This window comes from Tamandua tetradactyla, chromosome 12 (assembly GCF_023851605.1).
Source record: "Tamandua tetradactyla isolate mTamTet1 chromosome 12, mTamTet1.pri, whole genome shotgun sequence".
NCBI classification, from domain to species: domain Eukaryota; kingdom Metazoa; phylum Chordata; class Mammalia; order Pilosa; family Myrmecophagidae; genus Tamandua; species Tamandua tetradactyla.
The window spans coordinates 9,599,200-9,626,477 of record NC_135338.1 but is presented as its reverse complement, the minus strand read 5'-3'; the positions used below and the strand labels follow the sequence as shown (position 1 = coordinate 9,626,477).

General features: G+C 41.9%; 1 protein-coding gene and 1 pseudogene across 1 annotated transcript in view; one reads left to right on the top strand and one right to left on the bottom strand.

Moving 5' to 3' along the window:
- PELI2 (pellino E3 ubiquitin protein ligase family member 2) overlaps positions 1–27,278 on the top strand; it is a 187,437-nt gene that overhangs the window by 7,761 nt on the left and 152,398 nt on the right. The window lies entirely within an intron of this gene.
- Positions 4,242–27,278, bottom strand: part of LOC143652630 (PHD finger protein 20 pseudogene) — a 32,581-nt pseudogene continuing 9,544 nt past the window's right edge.

Here is a 27,278-nt window from a genome sequence, read left to right as displayed (position 1 = left end):
GGCTGGGGACATTAATGCCTGTTAATGATGGCCCCGAAATGCTGTGGAACACAAGCCTCTTGGATGACGAACCTAATAAATATGCATCAGGGGTATTTTCAGCAGCAGGTTTAAGGCTATTGCAAGTCATTCTCGATTGAGGTTTTATTTCCAGCCATCCACATAATGCTTCCCACTCTCAAACACTTAACTCTGCTTGTTCCTTGTTTTCTGCTCATGCAGAATCTGTTTTTAGGATGAGAAACCATTATTTCAAGCTCGGCTCTTCCATTCTAATTAGTACTGTTACAACGGAATCCAACCAAAGCAGGCAGTTGTATGTTTGACTTCTAGGCTGTTGGTATAAAGCGGCTGTTTGCTATCACCAAGCTCCTCAGATGAGACTGAGAGAGCCCCTCCTTTCCCATCCATATCTAGCCTTCTCTTGCTTCCTGGGACATAGTTACAGAACTCTCTAATTATAATTAGAACTTGTGATGGGTATGCAATTAGGTTTTTCTGGAGCATTTTATTGATTGATTGACTAATTACCTATCAAAGAAAGGCCCTTTCTCCAAAAGGGTCATGAACACACAAATGCAGGGAGTCTGCTTTCATACCAGATCCCAGAAAATTCTGCAAACTGGAACTGTGCTGTAGTATGTAAGATTACGTTATGCTTGGGGTGCTTTTATTGTTACACTGTCTTGGATAGAATTCAGAATGGAACCTATATTTTTGTTTTATAGCTCAAAGTGTTCAAGAGAGTACAGCTCAGATAATTGGTGCCTGTCAGCAGTTCATACTCCTCAGAATAGTTTCTCATGTCCTTGAACTGTTTTCACTTAATAAACATCCAGATGTTTGACCCTTTAAACTATCCAATAAAAGAATTGTACTAAAAGGCCATGTTATGGAGGCAGTTTAAGAGATTACCTGACTTTCCCGTGGTCTTGCAGTCAGTTGGAAATCAGATAAGAGAACTCAAGGTTTTGACTTTGATCTCATGCTCTTCCCACTTTACCTCCTATTGATGCCAGCACCTCCCGGCCCTGTGTGTGCATGCTGGACCTCCATCAGGAGATGACGTTTTATTCCTTCCCTTGAATCTGGAATGGTTCTATGACTTGCTTTGGCCATTTGAATGTGGTTCAAGTGATGTTTTTGGCTGAGAATTTTGGGTGTGCCTTGGGGTGTTGTGGCTTCCGTTTCCTCCCTTTTAGAAGGTAGTGGCCATAGAAAAAGATCTGATTACCTGGCTGCACAGTAGCTCTGGTGGGTGAGATTACAGAAGGAGATAGGAGGAGGCCTGGCTTGCCTTCAGCCATTCCAGCCACCCAGCTGAGGCACCCTTCAAGCTTGTCCCAGCCAGTATCACTTGGAGCAGAGAAACGCTACTTCCACCAAGCCCTGCTCAAATTAAAGAATTGGGAGCAAATAAATGGTGGTGGTTATTTTTAAGCCACTACTTTTTGGAGTGGTTTGTTAAACCACAATGGACGAGTGAAATTCCACGAAAGCTGTATTTTCATGTAGTTCAGTTTAGATTTGAGAGCAAATGTAATGCAAAATAAATTCACTGAGGTTTTTGTTGGGCTTTTTTTTTTGTTTTCTTCAGAATATTGATTGTTTTAATAAGCACAATTTCAGCCTTTTGGATGAATTATTCTGAAAAGTAAATACTGTACTGCATGAAAATGTTAGCTAACCCAAGTATTTGTGGAACAATAACTTTATCATGTTTATGTCATCTAGAATTCTTTTGCATTTTTTAATCTCCGTAATCAGTATTATCTCCTGAAATTCGTGGCCAGCTCGGCAGTTGAAGAATGGCCCAGCTTAGTTTATCACCATGCTTCTGGTAGACTTAACATAAGCAGCTTTAACCAAGGACAGCTAATGCATGACACAGATTTTCAGGCATTCAAAGGCCACCTGACATGAAATAATAGAACTAACTCCCTGAGTAGGGGAGGTAATCTATACAAGCCTCCTGCAGGTATATAGGCCCATGAATGGACCAGAACAGTATTTCAGCACTGCGGTGGGGTGGTGAAGTGACAGGATTGAAAAGCTCATTTACATTGGCTGTACCTGTCTGTGCAGCAGTAAAAAGGGAATACAGTTCCTGAAATACTTTGCATGCCTCCGTCACACCGTGGAGACCAGTATGTGCCAGTTAAGCAAGCAGAGGCAGAAGAGGACTCTGGCATGGGGCAGCCTGGGACTGGCCAGTGTCTTCTCCACGGAGAACGAGACGGTGTGAAAGTAGATGCAACGACCAGAGTGGAGAGAACTACAAACCCTGCCTCAAAAATAAAAGGAAAAAAAAAAGATTTATTACTAGCTGAAGTAAATGTAACTTCTGAAATTTCCCCAAATTCTGTTTGGCGATGTTTAATGTTTGCCATTTTTAATCAGAGGGACTGAAAATTTTTGACAACCCCCCCCCCTTTTTTTTTTTTTGCATGGGCAGCACTGGGAATCGAACCCAGGTCTCCAGCACCGCAGGCGAGAACTCTGCCTGCTGAGCCACCGTTGCATCACCTGGGACTGGAAAATTTTAAATGAGAATTTTTGTGCGCAAAATTTGTAACCTAAGTATAAAAGACATTTAAATCAATCATTAAACGGGCAAAAGGTGTGTTCTGTGAGTTTGTAGCTTTTATAATTCTATAGTTTTCAAAGCCTAAAACTACACTAAGACTTTTGGGACACCGCATGTATTTATATTTTAATTGTGCATATACTCGGTATGGATGTATTTAATTAAAAGTATAATCACATATACCTACTAGAAATTAAGCACCATCTAAGCATCCACACTACCCACTCAATAAATGTTAGGTTGTGCTATTATTGCTCTGTTTTGACAATGATGGTGACACATTAGAGGTCCATGGGTGCTGGAACCCACAGAAGGAACTGCCCTTCAGTCACCTGCAATCTAAGGGCAAGACAGGGGAATCAGAAAGAAAATTATACATTGTGTAGAGGAGGGGCGGTGGGCAGGCACTTATTTATTGGGCGCCAGGTTCTGCTAGTGCTTTACATTATCGGCCCCCGAAATTAGGGTTTATTATTTCGGAGATGAAGTTACAGTTTAGCGATTTGTCCAAGGCAGAACCTGCTTCGAAGATAGGTCTGTAGTGCTCTGAAGTGTAATTCTTTTCACCAGGCTGAAGGTTAGAGGCACGTCTGTGGCTGAGAGATGGGGAAGGATTTCTCCAAGGAGGTGGCCCTTGGGCAGAGTTTTGAAGGGTGACCTGGATTTTTATAGAGGGTGAGGGAGGAGGATGTTCTAGGCTGAGGGAGCAGTAGAGCCGAGGAACCTTGCGCGATCTGGCTAGACGGTGAAATGCTGGGGGAAGCGGATGGTTTGAAAAGTTAGGTTGGAATAGTATCCGCTAGCCAACAAATACTCATCCACAACGGAGTGGCCTCCTCCCTCCTGGAGCGTACAGTCTATCGGGCAAGAAGGACTTTAGATTCACGTTGAAAACCCAGCAGGTGCTGCCAAGAGGTGCAGGGTTTTATGAGGCTGTCCTGTCAGGACAAAACCAAGTTTCTGCGCAGAGGAAGGATTCCGGTGAAGCGCAGATGGAAAGGGGCGAGTCGTGGAGAATTCTGGATAGAGCGGTGTGAGTGAAGGCACGTTTTTAGGATGTGAGGCGCTAAGAGGCATTCAGTAAGCTTGGAAATTAAGGGGTGGGGGTGGGGGGGCAGTGCGGTGAGAGAGAAAGGGAAGGGCAGGGCCGCGCGGGCCTGGCAGAGATTTAGGCCTCTGGGAGGGGAAAGCCTGCAAACATTTTGCGGCACAATTTGAGCTTTCTGAGCGAGTTCGCTGATCTGCAGGACCGGGTTTTACTTGAAATCTCAACATAGGCTTGCCTTTTCTCTCTCTCTCTTTTTTTTATTTTTAAATTTTTTTAGTTCACCCCCCCCGCCCCCCCCCCCCCCCCTTGGATCTCCTCCGGTGCCTTCTCCGTTTGGTCCCTCGGTAGTTGGTGTGGAGCCGCCGCAGGGGCCTGGGCTGAGCCCCGCGCCGGCAGCCCTCAGGGAACGCTGGCCCCGGGCGCGCTCGGCCTGCGCCCCTCGCGAGCCGGGCGCTCCCGGGAGGCCCGGGCGATGCTTCCCGGGCGCCGCGCGTGGGCCCCGCTGGCTGGGAGGCCCCCCCAGCGCGCAGAGCCTCTAGAGGGAGTGGCCGGCGGGGAGCCCCCCGCAGCCCCTGCGCGGAGCCGGGGCCCGAGCGCGCAGAGCCTCTAGAGGGAGTGGCCGGCGGGGAGGCGCGCCGCGGGGTCGACCCCCAGGCCCCGCGGTTTAGGCCGGACCTCCGCTGTGGCCCTTCGCCGCGGGCGCTCGGCCGGACCAGTGTGGAGCCGGCCTCTCGCCCCTGGAGCAGCCCCTCCGGAGGGGCAGTGGGTCCCGTGGCCGGAAGGAAAGAGAAGGGCGGATTCACGTGGACGGCCCGTTTTGCAGTAGGTGGGCGCAGTCGCGGGGGGGCTGCCGCTGCCTGCCTGGCCTGATGCCCGCTCCCGGCCCCCTGCCCGTTCCCCCGGGCGCGCCCCTCCATTTGAACTTAATGGGCGGGTCCTGGTCTCAGGCCCGTGGTTTAAAACCTTTAGGGGACGCCGCAGGATCCGGGCGTGCGCCCGCGCTCCAGGCTCGGGAGTTCTGCCTGCACTGCTGCTTCGCGGAGGCCCCAGTCCTTCCTCCTGGCGAGGAGGTGCCCGGAGGGGCTGGCTCGCCCGGGCCGAGTGCGAGGGCCTCGCCTCTTTACATTCAGACTGGGCAGGTAGGTCCCATGACTCGGCGCCTGATAGTAAGGAAACTGAGTCCTGGTGGTTGAGATGCTTGAGGATCTCCGGGTTTAGGACGCGGCAGAACTCTGATTTGAACCCAAGACCTTCTGAGTGCAACAGCCTTGCCCTAATTGTCCTGCTTTTCCCACCTGTTCAGAGACAGCTTTGTGCTTTTTTTTAAAAAAAAACCAAACCCTTGCCAGGTTGGGTGTTCACTTCAAACACAATAAACACAGAGCTTCACTGACTTAATGAAGTCATTGGTAAGGTTACATGTTTTTCTTGTTCACCACTTTCTGGGAATTTGCCCCTGTATAAGCTTTGTATTGTGCTGCTGGTGTATTTTCAGAAAACCACCATATATGAATGATGTCGATGAAATAAGAACATCAGTCCTTGTCATATCTGCCCTCTTACTTACCTGGATCTATTACAGTTGAACACATGCTTCAAGGAAGACCTGCCTGTATAATCGAAAATAATTCAGAATTCATTTCTCTAGTTTCAAAGCGCTGAATTTTTTTTCCCCTCTTTCCAGAAAAGCTCTCTAATCTAGTTGTGGCAAGTACTGGCGAAATCTTTCTTTTATCTTTTGCCATTGTTGGTGATAACTTAGGCTGCTGTTTGTGTTTTGTTTATAGCTTGGAAAGGGAGCTCAAGCACTTTTCCTCTCGAGTAAAGGTCTGTCTTTGCCTGGATACTTATGTCACTGAATGTTGATTTATCCTTTCCTGTCTGTTGATCTTCCTGTTAGTATTGATTAAAGGAAAAGGCCTCACCATCTTCTGACCAATAGTACCTAACACTGTTAATCTGAAAAGCACAGGCCATCAACACTCCAGGAAAAGTGCCTTTTATTTGCTTTTTCTGAGTGTTACCTTAGATTTATGCCAACCTGTAGGCTTTGATGAAACTCAATTGACTTAGATCTTTCCGAAAACTGGCATAGCTCTGGGCGGTACAGTTTCAGCCTTTCTGTGAGGCAGTTAAGCCTTTTTGGTTACATCTGTGGTGAGATGCATAAAACCCAGGGTTTCTGAAAGATGTTCTTAAGTAAATAGGCATCCTAAGGTAACAAGTGATAAAACACCGAAGGACAAACATAGCCTCTTGATAAGCAATATTAGGTGTTATATGAGGAAAAGTCACAGTGTTGGAAGCACTGCAGGAATGTAATTCAATCAGGAGATTCTGATAATGTAATAAACTACCCAAGGGTGAAACTTGAGTGGTTTACACACACCAGAATGCCCTTCAATTGAATTATTGCCTTATGTTGGTTGTCTGCCTGTGGACTGCTGTTTTAAATATTAAAGAAAAAGCTCACTTTTCCCCCAGATGGGAAAGAAAAGACACAGATCTTCATCACATTAATAATTTGTAGTGCCTTTTTCCACCGTCCACCCTCATGGCTGTCAGAGCTCATGCTTTGGGTTTATTAGATGGAAATCTTGTACCGAATAAACATATGACTCATATATAAGAAATAAAGCTCCTAGATTGTGCCAAACATAATCTTGTTGTCACGGCAAGCCTGCCATGCTTCTGTAGCTTCTAGGAAACCCATCAGAAGAGAGAAACTTAGTTTTGCTCTTAATCTGGGTCTTCAGGCACAATCTTACAGAGTTGCTTTTCCTTTTGTAGGTAGTAAGGAGGTCTGAGCAGAGGGGTATATTGTTTTGTCCTTACTGTTTTTCTGGCTTCTGTACATTTACTGACTGTAGGAGACAGAAAGTACCTCTGGTCCCTTGCATAGCGTGAGAGGGTTGCAAGGGTGTTGAGGCCCTGCCTTGGGCTGGGTGCATTATTACAGCAGTCCTAAAAGAGGTATCATCCATGGGGCTCCTGAGAGACCGAGTGAGTTGGGTGAGCTGTGCATTGGTAAGGGGGAACAATGGGGATTTGAATCCAGGTCTCAGATTCTGACACTCCTGTATCTTCAGCTTCCCCAAACCTATCACTATTTTTCTTGTACCAGGGCTTTCCAAGGCTGGAGAGACTGATCGAAGGCTCTGCCGTCATTAGTAATGACTTTTGATGAGCACCCACAGAGTGTAACAGTTCATGTTTGGCTTTAGGTTCTGAAGTAGTGATTGTAACCATGGACATGCCAGAAACTTCCCCACTGGACTGGCTGGGAGGTGCTAGAGGACACTGTGGGTTGACAGCCTGCGCCGAGCCCCTGGGCTCCACTGCCTGACAGCTCTGCCTGCTTGCATTTCCCTTTGTGTCCCTCTCCCTTCAGCCCCACCGGAAAGGGTCAGAGAGCTCCCACCCCTGTTTTTCCTGTTACCTCCACTTGCATCAAATTCAGACAATAGTGCTTCACTCTCTACATAAAGAAAGGCTTTATGTAGCTGTTTAGCTCAGCCTCAGTGAATCTTTCTCTCACCTAATTTCGCTGTTTTAACCACTCTATTACTCACCGTATTACTTCCCATAAATCACACACTCAGGGGTTTTGCTTGTGAAATTATTTCACCCGAAGTTCTCCTAGGTTGAACCAGTTTTAAGTGGTGTGTCATATATTTTGGGGACTTTTAAAGTTAGCACTAACCACTAACACTAATAATCATTTAACTTTCTTGTACTGATAAATTTGTAAACGGAAATTTTTAAGGCAAACTATTTGTATTTGGGCAACATATTAACTTGAAATGCTCCATGCTAAAAAAAATGATATTTAAAAGAATATTAATGGAAAATTTGAAAGAAGAATCACCCGTGATGCTGCTGCTGCTTTCTTTTTTTTTGTGCATGCACACCTAGGTACTGTCCTTATACATACTTATTTTATGAACTTCATTTTATACATGATATGTGTGCTGCTTCTTAAAGTATTACTCAGTAAAGCCCAAGAAAGCTTATTTCCTTGCCAAATTTATTTCCTTCCCCCATTACAGAGTCATGGAACCTTCGTCCCTCCCATTTCTTCATCCTCTGTAGCTCCCTCAGCCTGTCTGCAGTTGCGTGCTCTCCTGCCAAATGCCTCCTTTACCTGGTAGGGTTTAGCTCAGGGATCACCTCCTGCATGATGCCCTTCCTGATTCCTCCTCTTGCTGTTTCCTCCAACCAGGAATAACGTAGGTGATCCCTTAGTTCTTTGTACTTATTTCTAGCGTAGCCCTCTGTCCCTCATTCGTTTCTCCTCGTTAGAGGACACCTTCTCCGCTGGACCTGCGTCTCATGTGGCAGTACTCGGCCCCAGCACCTGCCTGGCCGAGTACCTAGCACGAACTGGATGGTCAGTGAGATTTATCAGATGGATGCAGAAACACTGCCCTGGAAATAGGAACCTTCTAATATGGGAAGCCCCTTGCCCCTTTTCTTTGCTATCCACCATTTTCAAGGATACATGATTTATTGTTTAAAAGGTATTATTTTGCTTATTTATATTTCTCTGCTTAGCTTGCTGCAAGTATTCTTCTGTTTCTGTCTTCCAAAGTAGATTGCTAAGTTGCTCAGCACGTAAACATGATGGGTGTTTGTTGACAGTTGCCTGGCCTCGAAAGGAGATGGCAGAGATTTTTAACTTTTACTTCTCAACTTCAAGGAAGAGAAGGGGTTAAAGTCGGTGACTCCAAAGATGTGGCCTGAAGCTGACAGTAATCTCAGCAGCTTTAAATGATCTTTGTTGGTATGTAGTATTAAAAATCTCCTTAGAAAAATCAACAAACTCAAACATATTTTGACAGTGATAAATCTTTATATGTACTCAAAATTAGTTGCTCTGGTTTCTTATCTTTACACTCTGAAGTTACAGATAAATATTCTTTCCATTATCTTTCCCTGATTCTTATCCCAGCTGGCTTTTGTCTTTGTGCGTCCTGGCAGCTTATGTGTGTTCATTTTCACTCTGCATCTTCCACTTTCCCATTTCCTCCCTTTGTCTTTTAAAGAACTTTTAGCGTGTATACATATGATGCTTTCTGTTCAGCCAGTTTCTTTGTGTTCTTCTCTTGTGTCCCTACACGCCGAATTGATGTTTGTTGACACTTTCCCTGGTCTTACTAAATTGAGAATAGCTTGCTGTATATTTGAGGGAAGACAGCTGGGGCACTCTCTGAAAGCCAACTTGAGTTTTGCTTTTCCTTCCTTCCGCTTTGTTTTTAATTATGGTGAGGAACCAGAGAGCTCATCCTTAAACTATGTTGTGTATAGCAGGGGTCTATAAGCCATTTCTTCCTTTGTTTTCCCTTCCTGGTTTGTCCCCTCGCCTATCCCATTCCCCACCCTTCCTTCAGTCTGTAGCTCCTCAAACACGCGTTCTTCTCCTTACACCTCTCTTACTCCAGTCTTAATAGGCACCTAAAATTTAGGCTACTGGTGGGATTTATAGCAATTAAAAAGGGACATGTGCTGATATTTTAAAAAATAGATACACATTTTAGAGCCGTGTGTCATAAATTATCCTGAGTTAAAACCCTTATTCTTATTGGTGTCTCTACAACCACAAAGCCGTATTCTAAGGGCAAAGCATATACAGGCACAAATCTACAACCACATTTGCCATCTCGCAGTTTACAAACGGGCAGCTTTTGGGCATGCCTGCACAAATCTTTGGGAGTAAGTTGTAGCCCAAATGATTATAATTGTGGTTTTGTAAAGGGGCTTAATGAATTCCTTGATTTAGTTTTGATTGAATTATAAGAAGAGACTCTCTTAGTCACAAGTATTGGACTGTTTTTGCCTTGTAGATTTTCTTTTCTAGTGTTATTATAGGCACCTGCTCTTAATAAAGAATGTTCCAGAAATGGCAGAAATGTTAATCACAATGAGTAATAATGCTCAGGAAGGATAGCTTAAAAGTTCTGGTGCAGGCATCTTGGTGGTTGATGAGTCAATTTATTATGCCGATCTCTCTTAAGTGAGATTCCTCCAAGAGCTGACAGTTTTGGTTTTCTGCTACAAATATATTGGGTATACATGGTATTTTGGTTTGCCAGTGCTGCTGTCACAAAAACCACGTCGAGTTGGTTAAACATTGGTAAGTTGTTGGCTCGTTTTGAAGCTAAAGAAGCCCAAAATCAAAATATTGGCAAGGTGTGCGTTCTCCCCAAAGACTGTGGCATTCTGGTGCTGGCAGCCAGCAATCCTTGGGAACATGGTAATGTCGTCTCCTTTCTAGCTTCTGTTACTTCCTTTTTATGAGGCCCCCAGTAATCAGATAAAGGCCCAATGTCATTCAGTTGGGCAACATTTTAAGTAAAAATAGCCACTTCCATAGATGCTATTTACATGGGTTCACACCCCAGGGGTGTGGCTTGAGGTGAAGAATGTCTAAATGAGGGATGCATAATTCAGTCTCTCACACGTGGACGCTATGAAGCAACCATTATTTTTTCTGATAGAATCTATTTTTAAAGCTGGAACTCTTGTCCTTTAGAACCAAAAGTAAGTGGGTTAAAAGACGATCTTTTGCGCCCTAAAAACATGCCGCTGGGTAGTTTGCAGCCTAGGTCTGTTAAGTAGAGATCTCAGCTTCAGGAATGGCCTACAGCTGAATACTTGGAATCGTAGGTTAACTGATGATTAAGCAGAAATCTCTTTAGAGAATTAAAAAATGTGCAGTTTATGATTCTGTTTTTCCAAATACGTTATATTGAGTATATTTGAGTCTTTCTTTGGTTAGACTCTTCGTTAACCCTTCTGAACATTGGTGATCATTGAGTAACAGTGGAAATTTAAAAGAGAAATCTGGGGCCCAAGGGAACCCTCTAAAAAATCCTTTTCAGGCATTTTATTTTCATCTATAAATTGTATTTTAAAGGTGCCCTTAAGTAGTTTCTGTAAGGGTGCACTGTAGGGAAACCATTTCTGTTGATCAGGCTGTGTCGTTGGTTTACTGCAATTTTTGCGTAATTGAGTTTTTCATTGTCTCCGGTGGGGCCGTAGAGTGTGAAGTTCTATAGTTTCCTGAATGCACCCTGGATCATTCCCAAAGGCTCTGGATTTTGATAACATGGCAGCAAAAACATTTACTTGTTGCCTCTGCGAAGCATTTAATTCAGAAACATCACTGACAACTGCCAGATTATATCTTCAGCCTTTTGAATGGGAAATTTCTTACAATGCATTGGACTATTGAAAATGAGACTAAATCAGGTTTTCAACTGAGAAGAATTGAGACCAAAAAGCAAAGCTAGAAATGTCATTTGCTGGGGGCTGTTCAGTTAGAGGGATGCCTTTTCTTTAAATAAGACTAAAAATAATAATTGACTACCTCAGCCCACTGACCTTGGTAATTGTTACATCCTCTGATGTAATTTATTGAATGCCAAGTGGTTTTTTTTTATCATTTTTTTTGAACATTTGCATCTCTCCACCAAAAGAAAGAAAAAAGAAAAAACTCATACATGCCATACCCCTTATCCCTCCCTCTCATTGACCACTAGTATTTTCCTCTACCCGATTTATTTTAACCTTTGTTCCCCCTATTATTTGTATATTTATTATCCATATTTTTTTACTCATCTGTCCATACTGTAGATAAAAGGAGCATCAGATGCAAAGTTTTCACAATCACACAGTCACATTACAAAAGCTATATAATTATACAATCATCTTCAAGAAACATGGCTACTGGAACACAGTTCTACAGTTTCAGGTATTTCTCTCTAGCCACTCTAATATACCATAAACTTAAAAGGGGATATCTAGATAATGCATAAGAATAATCTCCAAGATAACCTCTCGACTCTGTTTGAAATCTCTCAGCTACTGATACTTTATTTTGTCTCATTTTTCTCTCCCCCCTTTTGGTCAAGAAGGTTTTCTTAATCCCTTGATGCTGAGTCCCAGCTCATCCTAGGATTTCTGTCCCATGTTGCCAGGAAGTTTTACACCCCTGGGAGTCATGTCCCATGTAGAGGGGGGGAGGGCAGTGATTTTGTTCCTCATGTCAGCTGAGAGAGAGAGAAGCCACATTGAGCAACAAAAAAAGGTTCTCTGGGGGTGACTCTTAGGCTTAATTTTAAGTAGGCTTAGCCTGTCCTTTGCAGGAATACGTTTCATAGGGGCAAACCCCAAGATTGAGGGCTCGGCCTATTGATTTGGTTGTCCCTACTGCTTGCAAGAATATCAGAAATTCTCCAAATGAGGAAGTTTAATTTTTCCTCCTTTCTCCCCATTCCCATAGGGGGACTTTGCAAATACTTCTTTATTCACTGTTCAAATTATTCTGGTATTTATCGGGGCATCACACTAACCTGGACAGACCTACAAAATCTCATACCCTGTTCAAGATTCCATGTACTTATGATGTTCAATTAAACTGACCATACAAGTTAAATTAGGAAATGAGTGCCAAGTGTTTTAATTAATGTATAAAGCATGGAATTTATACCAGATGCCTAACAGTGGTCTCACTCTAAAGTTGAACATATGTCTGTCTTCTCTTTCTCCTCGTTATCTTCTCCATCTTGCAGGTATGCAGTCTGAGATCATTCTTTCCAGGTAGGTTGTGGCAATTTGTCCTTGGCAACTTCCTCCAGGAGGCCCGTATCAGTACAGAATTAGTCTGTTTTTCAGCTTACACTTCACACTTCTTTCCTTTTGGATAAAGATGATGGTGTTATGCCAGGCTGGTCCTGCATTAGCTGGGAAGGTTTGGTTGGGTGTTAGTGAAACTAACTTTTCACCCTTCCGGTAGAAACTTGTTTTCATTTATTTATGGCAAAAGAGGTACAGCATTAAGTTCACGGTGAGGAATCATGAAAGATGAAATTTGTGACCTCCTTCAGGAAATGATTTCTGTCTTATTAACGAAAGAATCTCATGGTCACTTTTCTTTCTTTAGAAAAGAAAAGGCTGTTATTGGATGTGCAGCTAGATGATTTTCCCGTGTGAAATTTCAGAAATGTGTCTTTTTTGGTGATTGGAGTGGGTAACAAAGAATGAAGAGGTCTAACCTAACATTAATTGCTTTGCATTGGATTAAAATTCAGGAAAAGAATGAAAACCTAAGGCGCCGACTGCCTGGTGGGTCTTTGGAGGCTGTTCTGTGGCCAGGATGGGAGCCTTTTCTTTTCCAGACTCCCTCCTCGATACCTCCAGAAAGCTGGTGACCCCATTTCTTGGGCTTGATTCTTGTGCTGAAGATTGGGTGCATGCAAATATGAAGGAGCTTTGAAAGAAAAGTGTTTTGTGCATGCATTTCCCCTCTTTGGGCTTATTTAAACGGTTGAGTTAATATTTGAAAAATGACTACAGGATTGTCTATGCGTGAGCAGATTCAAGGCTGAGTTTAAGTTACCTGTGAGTATTTGGAAGTTAAAAAAATAGATTCTTCTTTGCAAACTGCTCAGAAACTTGTTAGAACGAAGCTTGGTAACTCTCCTAGAAATAATGAGCTGGCCTGCTTCAGGCCGCAATTCCTTGCCTAATATCACTCTACCTGCGGTTAAGGGAGACTCTAGGATGCTCATCTCCCACAGGCAGCCTAGTGGCTCCTGCCTTTGCTGCAGACGTACCCTCAAGGAGGCTGCTTGGTGAGCTCTGGAATGTTCCAAGACAAGGATCAGCAGGACCACATGCCCTGCCTGTTGTGAAAGCTCGCTCCCGAAGCCTGTGTCTGTTATGTGCTCACTAGAGCATTGCAATACTCAGAAAATTGCTTTCTCCAAAAACTGGCTGTTTTTGTTTCAAGTGATCATTTTTTTATGAGGAGGTGAAAGTAACTTTGGGAGTATTCTTTGAAAATTGTACAAACATTTAGCCAGAAGTTCTGAGTCTCTAAGCAGTGTATTTTTGTATAGGTTTTTAACACAAAGCATGCTTGGAGTTAGAGCCCAAAAAGAAAAAGACATTTTTCAAGATCTGAGCATTTCCTCTGTTTGAAACCCCTTGCAACTTTTTAATTAAATGAAAATGCAGGTGGTTCCATGGTTCTTTTCATCTTTCAAAAACTGAGAAATATTAGTGAGTTATTATTTCCTGTAATATCTGTTCAGGAAAAGACGGCAAATAACAGTCGTTTAACAGGAAAATTATTCAGTAGGGTAGTTACCAAATTTGAATTTGCAACTTCTCGCTTGAGAAAATGTATAAAGTGCTCGATTTGCACATTTAAGAAAAAGTCAGGTCTTATTGTTAAAGATGTCTGAATAATGATGGAATATTAAATTTTTAAAGGTTTGATTCCCCCCGACTGATCTTAGCATTAATTCCATTGCTAACTATAATTGATTTGTGGCATAACTAAGATATGTAGTGAACAAATCATTTTCAGTATGTTGTCAATCTAGCAATGTCTATTGTTGATTCATTCGCGTCTTGGGTCTGAAGGCTTAATAGCATGATTATGGAAATAAGTGGTTCATGTTGAAGTAGTTATTTCTCCTCTGTTGTTAGTGTGTTTGTTTTCTCAGGTGCCTTTTCCCAGCCGGGCTCTCACATCTTTCCTGCTGACAAAGTTGATGAACATGTGGGGAGGCGGTGGGGAAGAATAAGCGTTACATGTGATTCAAGCTGGTCCAGCTGGCAGTGAGCTGGAGGGATTTCAGAAGGCAGGCTGCACAGTTGCAGGGACAGCTGGGTAGAGGTGGACTCTGGAAAGCTGCAGGATCCTTAATTATGCACTGCACGCCTTGCTTCTCAGACACTTAAATGATGGGGCATGACATACCCACCCAGTCCCTTTCCTTGATTTGGTAATGGCTGGGGCTGGGGTGAGGATGTGAAGGAAGGAAGGGGTGCCTGATTGGGCCTTGTGAGAAGAGGGACTTGCCGGGCTGCTAAAGAGAGTGGGATTCAAACTATTGGGTGATCTTTGTATTTGTTAATTTCAAGATTTAATTGTCTCAGACTAATTTGTGAAACTACATGAAAATTGATCAGAATATTTGTATTTCGTATGCACTTGCTTATTCTCTAAGCAGAATACCCTGTAGTTTCTTGTTTAAAATATTAAAGTCCATTTCATAGTGAACGGACCCATCTCCTTCTGCGTTTACTACTCTTTACCCATACTTTTCTTTTTTCTTCTTTGGGAAGTTTTTAATTTTGATTAAATTTTTAAATTTTATATTTATTGTTAGTCAAGTGCTTGAGGGGCTTTTTTTTTTAAAGAATTTATTCTCTTTTTCGCAGGTCTTGTCGTTTTTTTTTTCACGTGGGCAGGCACCGGGAATCGAACCGGGTTCTCTGGCATGGCAGGCAAGCATTCTTGCCACTGTGGCCCACCCTTGAGGGGCATTTTTATGCCTACTACTTTTTATGTTTCAGCGTGCCCCCTCCCCCCTTTTTTTTTGGTTCTTCCATGTTGCAAGGTTTTTTAAAAAGTTAATTTTCTAAAAAAATAAGATTCCGGTAACCAATGAGACTCTGCTAGCACAGAAAAACTGCAGCCAGAAAAAGTTTCAACAGTAATCATGTCACACGCCATTTCCATTCAGAAAGCTTTCTAGTTCCTAAAACCAGGACTTTTTTCTTTGGAAAGTGTGGTGCAACTTAATTTTTTTATTAAAAGGGATAGGAAGGATTTTATTTGAGGGTTGTGAGTTTAATCACTGTTTATATTGGCTTTCATCAGAAAGGAATGATTGTCTGAAAATGGACCTCTCCTGTTTCTCTTTTCTGTTTTTCCTCCCTTAGCACATGTTTGCATGAAATGAAAATGTGACACATTGGTTGTGGCTAAGTAAGTCATGTATAATGTAGAGATGGGTGCCTCAGCTGAGAGAACTTATATCTGAAAGGTTTGTAATTTTACAAAACCGATGCATTTTTTCCATTAACGTTTTCAAAACTTGTATAGAATACTTAATCACAACCTCTTCCCCCAAAACACAGACCCCTCCTGCAAAGTTTCATTTTCCACTTGAAATGATTTTAAACAATATCAGTGGTTACTTTAAATGAGACCCATTGGTGTATATTCTTGTTAAGTGTCAATTCATCTAATTTTTCCAAAGTTGTAAGAGCAATAGTAAAATAAAAAATAATGTGTACTTAAATCTTATTTTACCTGTATTTACAGCCAGAGCAAAAAAGAAAAAGACATAAAATTTAAGCAAAGCTTCAAAAATGGCCCCATTTTGGAAAGGAAGTTATTTTTGAAAGTTTCTAAATCAAGACTTACATTAAAGAGTTATGTGTAGATGCAGCTCAGTCCCCATTAAGAGGGGGCCTGTCAACCTCTACTTGTGCATTAATAGCAGGGAAAAAGAATGTTCAAGGCTTAAAATTATTTTCAATTTTTAACTTTATGCCAAGGAGTCAGTAGTGTTTTTAGTTTGCAGTTTTGGTTCAACCTGTTTTATTTTTGAGGAAAATATTCAAATTATGATTCAGAAGAGGGTGTTATCAGTGATGAAGCTTTTAAAAGAAAGCACAATTTTATCCTTTATAAAATATATATGTTTATTAAAGAATAATTGGAAATTGTTACAAAGTAAAGAGAAAAGGATGAATAATCACCCTTGATTCCAACAACCACAGATAATTATTATTAATATTTCAGACTTTTTCTTTCTCATCTGTTCTGTTCATGGGCTTTTGGTTTACAATTTGTGATTGCGGACAATCTACAGTTGCTTCATCCTCCTTTTCCGTGTAACTTTATGCCATACCGTGCTGAAAAAACTTCTAGTTAAAACCATCTTTTTGAATGTATACCTCTTACAGTACTGGCTTAAAGAAGGCACTTCAAAATTGTTTTGAATGAGTTAACTGCAAATATTTCATTAGGTGGCTGCTTTATTGTTTATTTACTGTTTTCCTTTTTCTTAGATTAACTCCCTTTGTCTTGAGTATTCTTGTTTATTTCGTTATTTCCTGTTATAGACAATGCTTCAGAAGAGAACGCCTTTGTGTGGAAAGAATTTGGAATTCTTCTTTAAAAGAAATCCTCAGAAAAGAAATTACAGAAAGGGCATGAGCATTTTTTATGACCCTTCCTTCCCATCAATAAATTGCTTTCCAAAAGAATTGTACCAAATTACATTTCCACTAACAATGCATAGCATGCCCTTAAAGAAAATCGGTTGCTGCACTTTTTTTTTGGTGTGTGTGTGTGTGTGTGTGTGTGTGTGTGTGCACGGTCCAGGAAGGTGGCTACACTTTAATTCTGGCATTTATGTTTACTGTTGCAAAGTTATTTTCTCAGATGTGTCCCTTTTCATTTTTTGTATGAACATTGTATTTAAACTGGGATTTGTAGTATTGTCTTTGTATTTATGTATTCATTTAGCAAATATTTGCTGTTTACTTACTAGGTATAGTTTCTTAAGGCCTTGGCCCTGCCCACATTTCGGTGGAAGACAGAATAAACAGCTGGTCACATATAAACACATAATGTCAGGTAGAGGGTCACATGCTAGAAAGAAAAATGAAGTGGGCTTAAGGAGGATAAAGAATGGGGGTGTTAGAAGTGTTGGTTTGAAGCTGTATGTGTCCCAGGAAAACATGTATGTGCCCCCCCAAAATGTGTTCTTAAATTGGATCCATTCCTGTGGGTGTGAGCCCACTGTAGGTAGGACAGTTTGATGGGGTTACTTCAGTTAAGGTGTTTCCCAGCCCAGTCAGATGGGTCTTTGCCTATTGCTGGAGTCCTTTATCAGGGGAATGAAATTCAAGCCTAGAGAAATCCACAGAGGCATCTAGAAGCTGAAATTCAGTAGAACCTAAATGAGAGTGGAGGGGCCAGGAGAGGCTACCAGGTGTGTTCCCATGTGACAGAGGAGCTCAGGACCAGCGGTCCCTGCAGCCAACCCCAGAATTCCGTGGTCTTTGGAGCGTAAACATCACCATTATGACACCTTTGGTTTGGACTTTGTCCCAGCATCAACTACGAGTGAATAAATCCCATTATTTAACCTGACCCATTTCTCGAGTAGCCCAGGAAACTACCACAGGTGGTCAGGGAAGGCTTCTTTGATAAGAATATCGAGAGACCCAAGGCCTGGAAGGAGAAACGCGGCCCAGGTGAGCAGAAGAGCCAGTGCTTCCAAGGTAGGCGCGTGCATGTCGGCCAAACTGCAAGGGAGGCAGCCAGTGTGCCTCAAACTGCTGAGCATAAAAAGGTTGGGTGGGGAAGCCAGATCATGTCTGTCTCTTAAACTGTGGTGGGGATTTTAGATTTTGTTTTGAGTGAGAAGGTAAGTTATGTGGACAGTTTCAAACAGAGGATGATGATATTGGACTTAATTTTGGGAAAGGATCACTCTGGGTGCAATGTGGAGAATAGACTAGAGGTCAGGCTTGCGACGGGAGACGTCCGGGGAGACCTGGTTGAGCAGTTGCCACGAGTGCCCTAATAGATGGCGGAGGTCTGGGCCTGGCAGTAGCTGCAGAGAAGGTGAGAATGTTCTGAATCTGATGGACTTGAAAGGAACCACTGGCAGTTTCTGGATCATCAATTTTTCCCTGTGTTATGAATCATTCCCTTGCTCTAATATATCCTATTGTCCTTCAAAAAAAAAACCCTCCTTTGCCCCCTTCTAGCTCCAATCCCATTTCTCCACTCATAAACAATAAAATTCTGACCAGATTTTATTTGTCAGGATTTGCTGGTGGATCAGAGTGTGTGTCGTGGGAGAGAGAAGTCAAAGTTGACTGCCTGATTGGGGACTAAACAATTGTGGAAGGAGGGAGTGTCATTAAATGGTAGAAGGACAGATATAGAAAGAGCAGCTTTCGTGGGGAAACCAAGGGTTTGTCCTGGACCTGTGGATTTTGAGGTAACTTTCACAGATCCAAGTGGAGGGCCCAGTAGGCTGTTGGATGTGCGGGTCTGAAGCTCAGAGGAGAGGCCTGGGCTGGTGTTGGCAGGGTGTGGACAGTATTGAGAGCTCTGAGACTGAGGACAATGCCTCAGAGAGTTGATGTGGCTTGAGAAGAGAGGTGATCTGTGGACAGAGTCATAAGCATATTTAGATGTTGGAAAGAGACAGAAGGCATGGAGAAAAGAAGTGATTGTTGAGGTGGCAGGAGATCCAAGAGGTCCTGGAAGCCAAGTCAAGAAAGTGGTTCCCACGGATGATAGGTCCTCGGATGAGGACTGAGAAGTGACCATTGGGCTTCTCAGCTTGAGGACTTTGGAATTCTTTTCAAGAGTAGGGCGGAGTGGGGGTAGGAAGGATGGAAGCCTAATGGGAGTAGGTTTGAGGCTAAGGGAGGAAAGGAACTGAAGACGATGGATATGGATAACTTGCTCAGAATTTTATTGTTTATGAGTGGAGAAATGTGACTGGAGCTAGGAGGGGATATGGGGCAAAGGAGGTTTTTTGTTTTTTTTGAAGGACGAAAGGATTTATCAGAGCAAGGGAATGATCCATAACACAGGGAAAAATTGATGATCCAGAAACTAGAGATGATGGGACGCAGGGCACAATGGAGAGTTGACTTGATGTCATAGGAGCATGGGTGCAGGAGGGAAGGCCAAGAAAATGGCCTTGCAGATGCATCAAACTTGAAGGTTTGTTGGCTAAAACATGTGCAAGCTTTTTTGCATTAATGGGTATTTATTTCTATCCTCTTACCTTCTACTTTATAGTTTAATTGTCCTATCAACGGAGGAGAAATTAATTCATAATATCAGAATGGTGGTTTTTCTGGTTTGGTTGGAACCAAACCAAACGGTGGCAGGGCTTGGAATATCAGGCTGGAATGGCACTGCATAGCACTGAAGTGTTTCCTAGTAAATTTGCGGTTCTCTTGGAGGAGATAAAGGTGTAACTTGTTTTAGCTGATTTAGAACAAAGTGATCATTTGACTGATGATTAAAATGTTTTGACATGACTCAAGCACTACTGTTTATACAGATCAGGGAAAAAGAAGTGTAGGTCTAGATGGTGTTAGACCAGAGTCTTGTGTGTATGCTTTCAGTGCTGCTTGCTTCCAGAAAGTATCGAGAGCACCAGCAAGACAGCACTGGTTGTGATGTAAATGGACAACTAGGCAGATAAATCCCTGCTCCTCTTTTGTAAGATTTTTACTGAGGTGTGTTTTGCCTCACAGCAGCATATTCATGGATTTGAAGTATGCTTTTTGGCACTGTACAAAAGCCTCAGCAGAACTTAAAGAAATGCAAGGTGTGCTACATGTAACTGTTCAGAACAGTATCAGCATAATTCTGAGCTTTCCTAGAGTTTTCTTTCATGAGCAGTTCTCCCCAGTTTACTGTGACACGAACTCTCCCATCCCTCATTGGAAGGTGTTCCCTCCTGGCGTTTGAATTAAGGGGTGGCTGTTGGTCATGAACAGAACTTCTGATATTGACCCTGGTCTATTTTATCTTTTATATTTTGGCTCACCCTTTAAAGTTTAAACAAGCTCAAATTTTCTTTAAAGTAAATAAGCAACAAAAGCATTCCCTTATTTATTCCTCTGTGGGGTTGGACTGAGACATGGCGCGTCTTGCATGTTCTTTTCGCTAACGAGGTTTTCTGGGGTTTTGTCGCACTGCACTGTCTAGGAACATGTGGGGCTTATGCCAGGTGTTTCCTTGTCCCCATTCACCAGGGGTTGTCCTCAGGTGTCTCAAAGTTGTCAAATATCGAGAAAGTTAGGAATTTAATGCTTAGAAATGATAGCTGTCCGTACTAAATCTGAGTTTCTTAGCCTAGAGATATTCGACTTCAGAAACTTTGGGAGTATGTTTCATGTAGAGCTGTTTATTCCCGAATATGAAAGTGAAATCACTTTCTGTTCTTTCATTTCCCTGAACAATACTATTAGAGGAGAGGTTATAACAGGAAATTTCAGGTGGCTAGAAATCTGTATATACACTGATGGCAAGTTGAGGTACCTCCTAATTTCTTTATAAATAATTGCCTTTTATTATTTAAGCTTTGAAATGTTCAGTGTTGAAAATGTGGAAAATGGGAAAAAAAATTACAGGGGAAAATTGTCACTCCCCATCTCACCACTTGGAAGAGACAGCTGTAGCACTTGCAGTGTTTCCCTGACATGTCTCCTGATCTCTTATAGGACTCTTAGAAATGTTGATCAGATCATGTCACATAACTGCTTTAAAACTGTTCAGTGGCTCCCAGGGCCCTGCTGATCTGACATATGCTTTGTGTTCCTCTCTCCCCTGAGTTTCTGTTGCCTATCCGAGGCTCTGTCACAGCACCTTGTGTCCTTTATATATGGTGCTCTAATTTGTCTTTATTTCCTTGTTTTCTGTCTCTCTCCCACACTGGAATGCGAGCTCTGTGAGGGTGGGGATCATGTCACAGTAGATTCCCTAGAGCCTGAAAAGTGCCTGGGGTATTAGAGGGGCTTCGTAGGAATTTATTAAGCAGTGAATTAATGAATTAATCTCTTAGGGCCTTCTCTTTGCACAAACACAAACACATATATAATTAAAACTGTTTTTAATCAAGATAAATAATGTTTAATGCAATATTTTAGAAATAATGCAACATTCCATAATAAACAAAATATCAACATTCTATATAAAGATTGGAATCCTATCCTGTACTTGCCTTTGCATCTCATCCACAGAGTATTTTTTTCATTCCCTGAACAAGTCTTTCCCTTTCACATTCCGAAACAATCTGATTTATATAGCAAGTTATATAAGGTTTAGAGTGAAGTACTTAAAAATGTAGTATAGGATCAATGAATAAATAAATGAGTTTATTTCTACAATGCTCACTGATTCATACGATGCTTATCAATATTTATGATGTGGGCATGCTGGATTTCCAAGTAAACCTTTTGAGAACTAACTGTATTAGACCATGGAAACTGCCAATAACATCACTGAAGTATAATTTCAAATTTTCAATCAAAATTCCAAGTTTGTTTTTTACCCCTAATCTGTATCGTGCCTCTTCATTTTAAATGTAGAGAATGAGATGATGGCGTACTTTTTAATAAAAGCAGTAGAGATTGATATTTATAATACTTATTTTAAATAAAAACAGTAGTTTAGAATTTTGCAACTTGAAGTCACACAGCTCCAAATGATTGCACTGTTTTTAAAACTTTTTTTGGAAATAATTTTGATCTTACAGAAAGAAAAATTGTAAAAATAGTGCAGCGAGTCTGTATATATTCTTCATCCAACTTCCTCCAGGGACATCAACTTTCATAGGCATATTGTGTTGATCAAGACTAGGCGATTAGCCCTAACGCAATAGTATCAACTAAACTACAGACCTCATTTGAAACTCACCAACTTTTCCCGTGATGCCTTTTTTCTGTGCCAAGACCCAGTCCACGCTGCATTAACTGTTATGTCTCCTCATTCTCCTCCAGTCTGGGACGCTTCCCCAGTCTTTCATGACCATAACTCTTTTTGACGAGGACTCACCAGCTACTTTGTCGTTACTTCATTTGGATTGGAGTTATGTGCTCTCGTGATTAGTTTGAGGATGTGTGTTTTTGCCAAGAGTGCGACTAAAGTAGTGTGTCCTCAGAGCATCACACTGGAGGTCCATGATGATGAGCTTTCTTACCTTGACCACCTGGAAAAGTGATGTCTACTGCATGTCCCCCCGATAAAGTTACTGTTTTTCCCCTTGTGATTTGATAAATAGCTTGGGGGAAACACTTTGAGGCTCATGGTTTGTTTCTCCTTAAACTTTTCTTCACTGATTGTAGCAACCATCAGTGGGTCTTGCCAGCCACATCTCCTATTGTGACGTTTGCCTAGTGGTGATTTTGTATTTCACTCATTCCTTTTCCACTTATTGGAATTCTTCTCTAAGGAGCAACTGTTGCTTCTCCTCCACTTGTGTATTTATTGTAATTTATATCAATATGGGTATATGGATATTTATTTATTTTAAAAACTATTGATATTTGTTTTTTTATTCATATTGTTCCAACTTTGGCCATTGGGAGCGTCTTCAAGTTGGCCCCTGTGTCCTTTTGACACACCCCTCTCCTTTTTTCCAGAAATTCCTGATTTTCTGATGTGTCAGACTCATCTTGTATTTTCTCTGCCCCGCCCTTGGAATCAGTCACCTCTCCAAGGAGGCTTGGTCTCTCTTTCATTGGAGACTGATACTTAGAAACCAAGGTACGGGTAGTAAATGAGCTTGTTGCTGCTAGGGTGTAATTTCTCCTACCCCTTTCAGTAGTTGCAGAGTTGGGAGAAACAGAAATGTAAACTAACCTATGCTTGCATATGCATCTGTATGTCCATATGCATCTATATTTCCTATCCATTTTATAAATATATAGATAGATCTAAAACCATGAGTTTATACTGAAAATCCGTAATTCCAGTCTAACAACATCAGGTTCATTCTAGACGTCCCTCTTTCCTACTGGTGTAACTTCTTTCTTAGGCAATGAGAAGCCTGGCTCATTATCTGTAGTGTATTTACTTATTTATTCAATCCTGGTATATCATCAGGGTTCCACCAGGGCGGAAAAAACAGTAGAAGATATATATCAAGAGATTTATTGCAAGGAATCGGCTTATATGATTGTGGTGCTAGCTAGAGCAATCCAAAATACATATAGCAGGCTGTCGGGAGGACAGACGCGGACTGTCGGGCACTGGGTGTAGCTGCTGCTCACAGGTGGAATTTCTTCTTCTCCTTCAAGGAAGCCTGGCCCTGCTCTTAAGGCCTTTCACCTGATTACATCAGGCCCACCCAGATTGCCTAGGCTGTCCTCTCTTGTTTAAAGTGAACTGATTATGAACTTTAATCTCATCTACAAAATACCTTCAGACACACCTAAATTAGTGTTCGAATAATTTGATACTGTAGCCTAGCCAAGTTGGCACATAAACCGATCATCACAGTTTTATGTTCACAGCATAAGGTCCTTATAGAATTTCTAGCCCTTGCCTCTGTGAGAAACAGTACAGTATCCCAGTTTGGTTTTTAAGCACTGTTTTCCATGTAAAATCCGTAGCTGTGATGGTAGACATATACTGGCTCTCGTCGGGAGACCCCTCATTATCCCTTTTATTTACATTCTTATTTTTTTTCCTTCCCCACTGGGACCTTGTCAGTCTTGCCTTATATCCTCAGCACCTGGTGCGGTAACTAGCTGTTGCGTGAATAAAATGAATAAAGCCATCGCTCCCAGTATTTCTTTCTCACTCACTTTTCCCTTTGCCAGTGTTTCCATTAAGAGGAGTGAAGTGGGAGACCCATTTTGGAAGGAAGTAGAAAGAGATAGATCAAAAGGTGTTATGTTAAATTCTGGACTCCAAGAACATTTTATAACTTTTCTCTTAGTTTTGGGTTAATGTCAAAATAGTTCACTGAAAGGCAGAAATCTATTCCTTTCACAGAATGCCTGCTTCCCCTCTTTTCTTCCTCATCCCTCCTCTACAAGGACTGCTTGCTTAGTTTTTATACTAACTTTGAGAGATGGTGAATGCCCCATGGTTTGAAATCTTCAAAATAGGTTTACCTGACAACGTTCCTGGACCATAGCAGATCACACTTCTGCTCTTGTGGAGTGCTAGCATAATGCAAACTATCATTTCTTTAACCATGTTTTATGAGTTTCTTATATGCCATGCATTTGGGCCACAGGGAGGAAAGGGTATGAACTCTTCCATTAAAAGGTGCATATTCTAGTACACTGTTCCTCTAATAGGAAAAACAATTCTGGAATCCCCAGAGTTGACATATATTATTTTTTGTTATCATGTAGCTTAGGTAACATATTACCCTGGGTGCTTATGTTTATATCTCTTTTACAAGTTTAAACCCAAACCAATTTGCATTGAAATGTGAAACTACACAATCATTGAGATCTAAATTAATTGTGTTGGTTTATTGTGACAGGTGATGATTTTTTGCTACAATGAAAATACTATTTGTGATATAAATATTATGTTGATTCCTGAGCTGAGGTTTTTGAGTTCAGTATGCCTCTACCACTGTATGATGACTTGGTCTTCCCACCAGTAGTTCAGCGTGGTTACAGCTGAAGCCTCTGTTCTTGTGGAGTTCGGTATGATTTCATTTGGCCATCTGTTGGCTCGGATGCATCCTCTGTGTAGTAAGCCTGCCGCTGTTGGTTTCTTTTCCATGCACGACAAAGTGGTAATAGCTCGCCCCATCCTGATTCTAAATGCAGTACTGGGATTCTGAATAAGGGGATAAAGAATGTGCTTCTTTACATATTTTATACTATCCATCAGTCCGTGCGGAGATCTCCAATGGGAAAATGTTGGTTCAATAAAGAGAAGTGCAAACACCCAGCCACCATACTATGCCCTCACTTCTGGACTGGAGGTATGTAAAGGTGCAGTGGGATGTAAGGAGAAGGTGTTAGCATTTAGGGTGAAACTTAAAGACTGAGAAGGAGTTTGCCAGTTTGGCCAGAAGGGAAGGGCAGTTCAGGCAGAACTAATAGCACTTGCAGTGTGGTGGGAGCCTGGAGTCATAGCCGGTTCAGCACTGTTGGAACATACTACAGAGGGCATCGTGAAGTTCAAGGTGGCCTTGTGACACAGCCCTTATTATGGAAATCTTATGTTTACATTCTGAGGGAGAAATTTTGCTTGTGTTGTAATACAAAAAACATTTTGTGATTAAGGTCTCCATTTTTTTTGTTGATATGTATATAGTCTAGTCTTTTCTTTCTTACAGTTTTATTGAGGTATAATTTGTGTACCTTAGAATTTACCATTCCAGTGTACAGTTCATTGTTTTAGTAAATGTATATGGTTGTGCAGTCATCACTATAGTCCAGTTTTAGAATCCTTTCATTCCCCTGAAAGGTCCCCCATGCAGTTTGTAGTGAATTCCTATCCCCACCCCTGACTCTGGACAGTCTCTGGTCTGCTTTCAGTCCCTGTGATTTGGCCTTCTGTAGAAATTTCATGTAAATGGGATCATACAGTATATAGTCACTTATGTTTTTTGTTTTTTTTCATCTAACATAATGTTTTCGAGGTTCATCCATGTCGTAGGATGTATTCATGCTTTGTTCCTTTTTAAAATTATTTTAAACTATGATTTATTATGGTATTTTTTCTTATTATAAAAGTAATACATCTTTATCATAGGAGCTTTATTCCTTTTTATGGCTAAATGACATCCTGTTGTTGGACATACCACATTTCATCCATTCACCAGTTGATGGACATTTGAATTAGTTCCAATTTTTGGCTAGTTTGAATTGTTTCTGTTTGCTAAAGCTGCAGAATGCAATATGCCAGAAATGGGTTGTCTTTTTCAATGGGGATTTACTAAGATACAAGTTTACAGTTCTAAGGCCATGAAAGTGTCCAGATTAAGGCATCAAGAGGAAGATACCTTCTCTGAGGAGAGGCTGCTGGCATCCGGGGTTCCTGGGTCCCACAGGAAGGCACATGGTGACATCTGCTGGACCTTTTCTCCTGGGTTCTGGTTTCAGTGGCTCTCTCCAAATGTCTCTGGGTGTTTTCTCTCTCTCTCATCCTTATAGAGGACCCCAGTAAAGGGATTAAGGCCCACCCTGAATGGGCTGGGTCACATCTCAACTGAACCAAAAGGTCCCACCCACAGTAGGTCTGTCCCCATGGGCTTGGGTTAAAAGAACCTGGCCTTTTGTGGAGTACAGAACAGCTCCAAACCATTCGCTAGCAAGTCTTTGGATGTACGTTTTAATTTTTCTCTGGTAGAATAGTAGTGCAATTACTGGGTCTTATGGAATGTGAATATTTAACAAACTTTTTAAAAGGCTGCCAAACTGTTTTTCAAAGAAGCCTTCCCATCTTAGCGAGTGTTTGGTCTTACTGGCAGGAAGCCTTAGTGATGTCACGTAATAACTATGGTGTACAGCAGACAGCACGTGCCTGTGAGGCAGAGGGGAGGAGAGGAGGGGAGAGGCAGGGGGGTGGGGCGTTGTTTCTTTGTGCCCTGCTTGATGCTCTGTCCCCACACCAGCTCCACCTCGCTTGGAATGGCAGTCTGAGGATATTGCTTTCTTCTTTCTATTAATACTATTTCTATTAATATTAAAGGTGATTCTTCTGCTTTTCATGAGCTCTGGTTTCATGTGAATTATATATCAGATACTAGAGTCTAGAAGAATTCCCCTTCAGTGATGCCTAGCTGAGCCAAAACAGCACCCCTTATGACTGTATATCTTGTGGTGGAATTCTCTGGCACAGGTTTCAGAAAGTCAGGGAATAGCCGTAAATGTGTAGGAGGATAAGCAGATAATTTGGAGTGTGTGGTTTGTGCGTGTGTCGAAAGGAAAACTCGGTTTTGGTTACATCATTGCCCAGGCAGTACTTTGACCACAGCTCTGTTAGTGTGACAGGTTGTTTTGGAATCAGATCTGGTGAAAGCTTGAGTGTTCTGTGGGTAAACATCCTGGGAATAGAGGGGTTTAGGTTTGGTGTTTTTAATAGCGTTAGATGGGGAGTACAGACTGCTTTATGCTTTTGGGTCATTATCTTTCTTCTCCCCTTAAATCTGCCTCCTTCCTCCCAGTTCTCTCTCTCTGGGTAACTGGCCCCGCAGGCCATGCGGAGTATAACCTGGAAGTCAGCCAGCCTAGATCCTTCCCTCACCTCCACATCGAAGGAGTTACTTGGTTTTGTTGACTTTTCCCCTAACTTCCAAGCTAACTTCTCTT